The sequence below is a fragment of the Harpia harpyja genome, chromosome 8, assembly GCF_026419915.1.
Source record: "Harpia harpyja isolate bHarHar1 chromosome 8, bHarHar1 primary haplotype, whole genome shotgun sequence".
NCBI classification, from domain to species: Eukaryota; Metazoa; Chordata; class Aves; order Accipitriformes; family Accipitridae; genus Harpia; species Harpia harpyja.
This window is the reverse complement of record NC_068947.1, coordinates 10,383,664-10,390,423: the sequence shown is the minus strand read 5'-3', so window position 1 is coordinate 10,390,423 and position 6,760 is coordinate 10,383,664. Positions and strand designations below refer to the sequence as shown.

The following is a 6,760-nucleotide window of genomic DNA, read 5'->3' as shown; positions in this document are numbered from 1 at the left end:
TGCCTGTCTGAACAAGCACCATCAGGTATCAACCATTCCCCAGAAGGGCATGGGAGAAAGCAATGGCCACTGCATACAGAAAGGAGGCAATCAGTCATATGCATACGATAGCTCAGGACCAAGATTTTAATCCCAAGAGAGAAAATGCAGGAGGCTCACCTTGATTTTTTCTGCCATCTGCTGTGAAATGATAATTGCCAGAAGATGAAGGATCACTGCAGTTCTTCTTCCAAGCATGCAGACCGTAGGGTCAGGTATTCGAACATGACAAGCTTCTGTTTTCACACCACAACCTAGAGGGTTGATGATATTCTAGATTCTGGACGATATTCTGATTCAAGAATCTACTTCATGAAGACAGAGCGAGGACCAGGTGAGGTCTTTAGGTATAATAGTTAAAGTTGCTCTCAGCTCTGACAACCCCATTCAATGCAGTCACCAGCAACAAGAAACTAGATCTCCTTGAGCTAAGGAATGGGACAGAGACAAGGTCCCCTGGTGCTGTCTGGCTGGTTGCTGTTCTCTGTAAAGTAACATAATTTTAAATTATCCTGTCTCTTATTGACCTCCTCTAAAATCTACCTTTTGTGAAATACGACCCACAGTAACACTAAATGCTGGCCACCTCATGAAACCAAAATACTGATCATGAGAAGTGTGAGAGGAGATCAAATAATATTTTTATCTGGAAACTACTGTTCAGTGTCCGTATGAGACAGTAGTTAAAATTCTGATGTACCTAAACTCAGAATATTTTTATTGCATTGAAACTAGAAGATTGGCTTCTGTAGGAGATCTGTAAACATAAAGTGAATGTAGCAGGCTCATTTTGCAGAAAACAAAGAGACTCATGCCTGATCCTAGCTGCAGTGCAGAGAAGTGCTAATATAAACAAAACACCTTTGCAAGTTAGGCTTATTAAAATAAAAAAGTGTTTCAAAAGAAGCAGGCTATAAAATGGAAGACCATAAGTGAAGACAGACCTAAATACTTAGAGAGACAAAAAAATAGCATGAAGACAATATGAAAAGCCCTGCTTAATTTTAGATCCGGATTCTACAGATTTTAAACTATTGTACATCTAGTAAGTGGATACATATGTATTTTTTTAATTCTCTGAAGGAGGTTGGTCTTTTATGGAAATGAGTTAAAGGAAGCATGCAAGGAAAAGTTGATGAGGAGCTGGACTAGAGAATTTAAAGGGTAATTAAAGATTTTGGAGAAAGCTTAGGCCTGAAAAGAATGAAAACTGTGTATACAATAGAAAGAAAAAATAACATGAGTATGGAAAATCTATCCCAAGCCTCAAAGAACAGGATCAAGTCCTGACCCCAGAGGATTTAGCACAGAAAGATTTGGGTTAAGCTCAGCACTTTGTAATGCCAGGATTTTGAATGTTTAGAAAACACAGAGTGCAAAGGGCAATTATAAGATAAAAACTTGATTCGGGTCTAGCATACAGCTAATGCTGTTTGTGTCTGTGGGTGCTTAAAATCTGTGCTATGATGTTAATAATTAGCAAGGCCCCAGCCTTTCTATGTAAAGGGGTTCTCCATGCCCATTCAGGAAGCTCTATCAGCTTTGCTTCAAGGCACTGAGGGGCACTAATGAAAGGCACAGAGGATGAGCAGGACAACACAGGCCTTTACAGAGGTAGTGCTAGCTTTTAAGGAAGAGCAAGGAGCCAATTCGCCTTGAAGTCACAACCTCCTGCTGCTTCTCAGGAGCAAAGACAAGATCCTATGGTCTGTACAAAATAACCCGAGTGGTAAGTTTCCAGGGGAAGATTGGTATTGATTTCTCCTTTTCTTCTAGGTTAGACGTATTAGCACTTCTGTCAACTTCACTGAAGAACTCTATGAGTAGGTATTTGCTTCCTAAGTACATACCTGGAGTGGGACTTAGTTCACTATTTCTAATAATCTGAAAGTTTATCTAGTCCAAGTCAATTAGTTAAGGGTCCTTGGAGAGAGCCAGGCATCTCAGGAGGAAACTTGTCCCACCTCTCTTGATTAACTATCATAGAATAGTATAAATCAGTCTCTAGACCCACCTCTCTCTTCCATTGCCCAGAGAAGGGAGCTTGTTGGCCAGTGCAGATGGTCAACATAAGATGAAATGAATCGCACCTGTAAAAACTATAACCTCTTAACCTTCTCTTTAAATTTAGATTTTTCACTAGCAAGCATATTTTCCAATCTGTTAAGTATTTTCAGGGCTCTTCACTGAAGCCACTTGAATTCATACGGGGCCATCTTGGACTATGGAAGTGTGCACAGAAGAGTAAACAACATACCCCTAGTAGTCGCAGCAGCATTACCATATACATGCATAGTAATACATAATACCTGCATAATAGCCTCCTCAATGATAATAACCTCCATATCAATACACGATAGCCTGTCATTCATTATTTCAATTCTTTCCTAAGTTTCCACTGTAGGATCTTCCAGAGTATTTTCCTGTATGCTTTCTCCTGCAGAAGAACATGAGTTTTGCTACTGATGCTGGTCTATTTCACCACAGCTAACAACTAGGGAATGAGGGAATGAGGCATTAGAAGAAACACGGGGGGAAAGACATAATTAGAGAATGAGGAACCAGAGGAATGCAAACCTAGGAACTCCTTTTGACTCCAGTTCAGGTGAAATAGGTTAGCAGTGAATTAATGAAGGCCAGCAGTGGCCAGACTGAAAGGGAGCTATCTTTCAAGTGACAGATGGAAATGGTGTGCTGTGACTTTGATAGATGCAAAGCAGCAGGACCAGCATGATTAAGAAAAAATAAAAGGTCACCTGCCATTATTCACTAGGAAAACATTTGAAATGAGTAAGAGGCATAACCTGTCTCTTCAGGAACTCTTCAGATTAGGTTATCAGCAAAGGACATGGCAGTCATTTTTGTTAAAAGGATCAAGTGTTTTATTTCCTCATGTGTTCTGAGGTATGCCAATTCATATTACACAGGGCACTGTCTGTTTAAGAGGTATGAGAAGGAATTTCACTGCTATCATCTTCTTTGCATCTTTAGCCTTTGCTCATCTAGTTCAAGAAGAAAAAAATTGAGGACAAACAGACCCTAAACAAGGGTCAGAAAAAAAAATAGGCATTACATAGCAAAGACTATTGATTTTCAGTTCATAACATGTCTTCTGGTCACTGCTTACAAAACAGTGATTATTTTGGAACAATACCCTTTGATTGCAAAATTAAGTCTGGCTCTGTCTGAAGCAAGAACAACTCATTTGGACTGCACTCTGCCATTCCAGGTCATGCCCTGCCTGCTGGTCTCTTTTGTGGCATTTAGGCTATAGGTGAACTGGAGGGCTTGGGAGCACCTCATTCAGACTAGTTCTCCAACATGGACAGTGGGGGCCAGTGCTCCACCTTGCCATGATGCACACATGGAGCTCAGTTTAGCTGCTGCTGTTGAGATTTTATTTTTCTTTTCCATCTTTGTTACCTTCTAAGAGACTTCAGTTTTTCTAACTCCTCTATATATACTTAAAATGTTGCTTTCCATTCTGTATCCTTGTCTGTATGGGTCACCTGTGGACCTGTCTGCTAGGACTTCTGTATGGTGGGAACTGGCATTGTCTGTGAATGAATGCAAAGTGTCTTTTGAAATTGGTAGAAGTCCATGTCACAGATGCCATGGCAGTACCAGACACCTCTGCCAGATACACATGCTAATGCCAATAGCGAACATCACTGCAAACCTGATGGTGGATTTCTTTTGGAGAAAACTTTTGCAAAAGAGAAGAGTAATAGGAAATTGGACCAGCTTCTACTGTAGCTAATGGTCAGGAGGTGGTTAGCATAGTGCAAGGGTGAGCTTGACGTTGGGAAAATAATTTATGTTAGTTTAAGGTTTTTTCCCTGCTTTTCCTTTGTTGGCTACATTAGTAAGTATGCATATACTTGTATAATTACCATAATTGTTACTAATCCTTGCATCAGAACTGTGGTTACATCAGTCACAGATTTGTAAAAGCAGGCTCGTTAGGACAAAGAGGGGGAAAGGAAACTAGAGACTATGAAGGAGAACTAGCTGGAGTGGTTTGAGACATCACATCAACTTTCCTCCACTCCTTCTTGGGGTTTCATTACACGAGCAGTCTTGATGAACGGGTTCTCCGTAAGATCGAATGAGGGGACATGTGATTGTCTCCTTGTTGTGTTAGAGCCTGCATGGCCTCCCTCCACTGACCAGGAGGCTGCATTTATACCCATTACAGATGCTTTTGGCCAGGAAGATCCTTAAGTCTAAATAGACAAAGAGCTAATAAGAAGAAAGCAAAAATTATTTGGTGTTACAATGCTGCGGTCTAGAAGCTTGTGTACTTGTATTTAATGATTACGGTATCAGTAGGGACTGAATTTTACCAGTCTTTCTGACTAACCTGAAAATACGCAAAGCAGTTTTCACTCAGCTTCGGGGCCCTAAAGGCACCACCAGCCCTGACTGCCCCATGTCAGCCCCCCGGGGCTCCCCACCTGCCCGCGGCCCAGGTCCCCATGTCAGCCCCCCAGGGCCGTCAGCCCCTGCCCCGGCGAGACCACGGCAGGGCCGGTCTCCAGCTCCGCACAGACCCGCCCTGCCCGGCCATGGGACCCGCTGAGCTGGGTCTACCTGCAAAGCCTATGGCCTCCCCCGGCCTCAGCTCATCCCCATCCTCGGGGATGTGCCTGATGCCCGGGGCTGGGGCTGCCCCGGTGCCCCCGGCTGCTCCGGGCTGGGGGTGGGACAGGCCTGGGCTGCCAGGGCCTGCCTTTCCGCCATCCCATGGGGGGCCCCTACGATCGTGGCCCCCGGCCCTAGGCAGCTGCCGGCCTGGCTGCACCATGGCACTTGGACCCTCGTTCTGTTCTCGCACTATGGCTCTGTGTGCTCAGGAGTGACATGTTTACATTCACTCATCGCTTCTACTAATGGGCTTAATCTCGTAGGTTTTACATTTAGTGATCAGTCCTACTTTGAATGGAATCTGACTGATAAAACATTCAATTTTTGCTTATTAGCTCTAGATTAATGTCAGACTGTTTATGTTGGATTAAAAATCTTGGCTGTTAACATTTAGCCTCTCCAGTTAACATTTGCTGCTAATCAAGATACATTTCGGTCATGGCTGATGCCACCGTAGGGCGGAGGGACAGACGAGACAACCTCCTGAGATTCCTTGCAGCAGTTCTCCTTTATTGGAAAGCCTGGCATGGAGCTTATGCTCATTTAATTGTACAGTACTTCAAAATCACTGACATGTGCTCTTCACAATTTCTGCACTGACTGCTTTAGAGAAATTTGAAGCTATGTAAAATATATGTTTAAAAATGTATTTAAACCCACCTGTCTTCTGTAACATCAGTATTCAGCAGACGCAAAGGTACTAACCAGAACAGCATGACCTGGTTGCAGACTAGAGAGGTAGCAAGCCATGTTCACCTTTTACCTTCAAGGGATTCTCCACCACAAACCAGTAATGAAGTACAAGCACCACATTCACTAGATGCCTGAAAGCACCAAGTCTCAGTGTATGCTCGTGGCTAATGGAAGATGCAATCTTGCTCTTCACAAACAATCTCTCTGTTATCTTTCTCTTTGCAGTTTCTCTGTATGTGATGGCGATGCCCTAAGGTTGTGTCTAGACATACGTGTGCTCCTGGACCTGAGCCTCTGACCATCAAACAGCCTAAAACCTGTTAGGTCCTTGTGCCCTGACCCCAATTACAAAGGTCTGGGACCCACTCTGGTGTGCCATGGTGTCCACCTTGCCTGCGTGCCTGGGCTTCTTCCCTGTGTGGTAGGGGACAGCGGCAGTGGCAGGGAATGGTGGGAGGCAGGATGAACACCCAGGGCTCGCTGACATGGACCTGGCACAGTGGGAGTTTGCATCCAGACCCAGGAATTTAGAACAAATCCTGGCTCTGATCATATCGTTGTCACTGAAGCACCCTAGCGATGCAGGTGCTAATATAGCTTGCAGGTAACGGAGGAATCCATTCTGACACTTTGATTAAAGGTGATGGCAACATATATTACCTGCCAGCAGCAAATTTCAGCAGTGAAAACTGACTTGTCCTGAAGCAGAGAGTTTCCCGCTGAATATGATGAAGAGAGACTGTAACAAACAACGAAAAGCCGGCTTATTAAACGCACTGCTATTGAAGGAACAGAAGCTGAGAGGATGTGTAATTTAAAATGCCGCACTGTGTTTTTACCAGCCACCAACCAGACAGTCATGAATCATGTGCCTAAATTCTACCTCTTAGTCTTTGCAAATTTGGAAATCTTTGGCTTTGACCCCCTACTTCATCAACTTTCCACTAGTTTCTCAAAATTTAGTCTAGGGCTGTCAGTACATTTTCTACCAGACAGTATAGCTATTTATGCCATCTCATCGCCACAGTGTCTAAGTGCCTAACAAAATTTATGAAAACAATGTACTTTGTCTCAGATGAGTTCTCTTCCAAGGTAAGAAAATGTGGAGGCTCTCAGTTGCTCTGTTTTCTCAGAAAGTTTGCTTTGCTTTTAACATTATGCATTCAAAGGATAATGCACCAAAATCCAGGCAGAAGACTCTTATCTGTTTAATTAGTTAGAACCACATGGGATGAGAGAAGTAATGGGGCCATAAAAACCAGAAACAGAATCCTAATATGATTAGAAAAGAGGGTTCCAGACAAAAAAAAAAAAAATCTTTATGCCATCAAAAAGGCTTTATTAGGATTATGTATACAATTCTGGTTGTACCTGTTGAAGA

General features: G+C 43.1%; 1 long non-coding RNA gene across 1 annotated transcript; it reads left to right on the top strand.

Annotated features, from left to right (window-relative positions):
* The first annotated feature begins 1,549 nt into the window (after positions 1 to 1,549).
* On the top strand, positions 1,550 to 6,180 carry LOC128145193 (uncharacterized). Its single transcript, XR_008236386.1, has 2 exons — positions 1,550 to 1,768; positions 5,605 to 6,180. It is a non-coding gene; the product is annotated as an uncharacterized LOC128145193 (long non-coding RNA).
* The last annotated feature ends 580 nt before the right edge of the window (positions 6,181 to 6,760 follow it).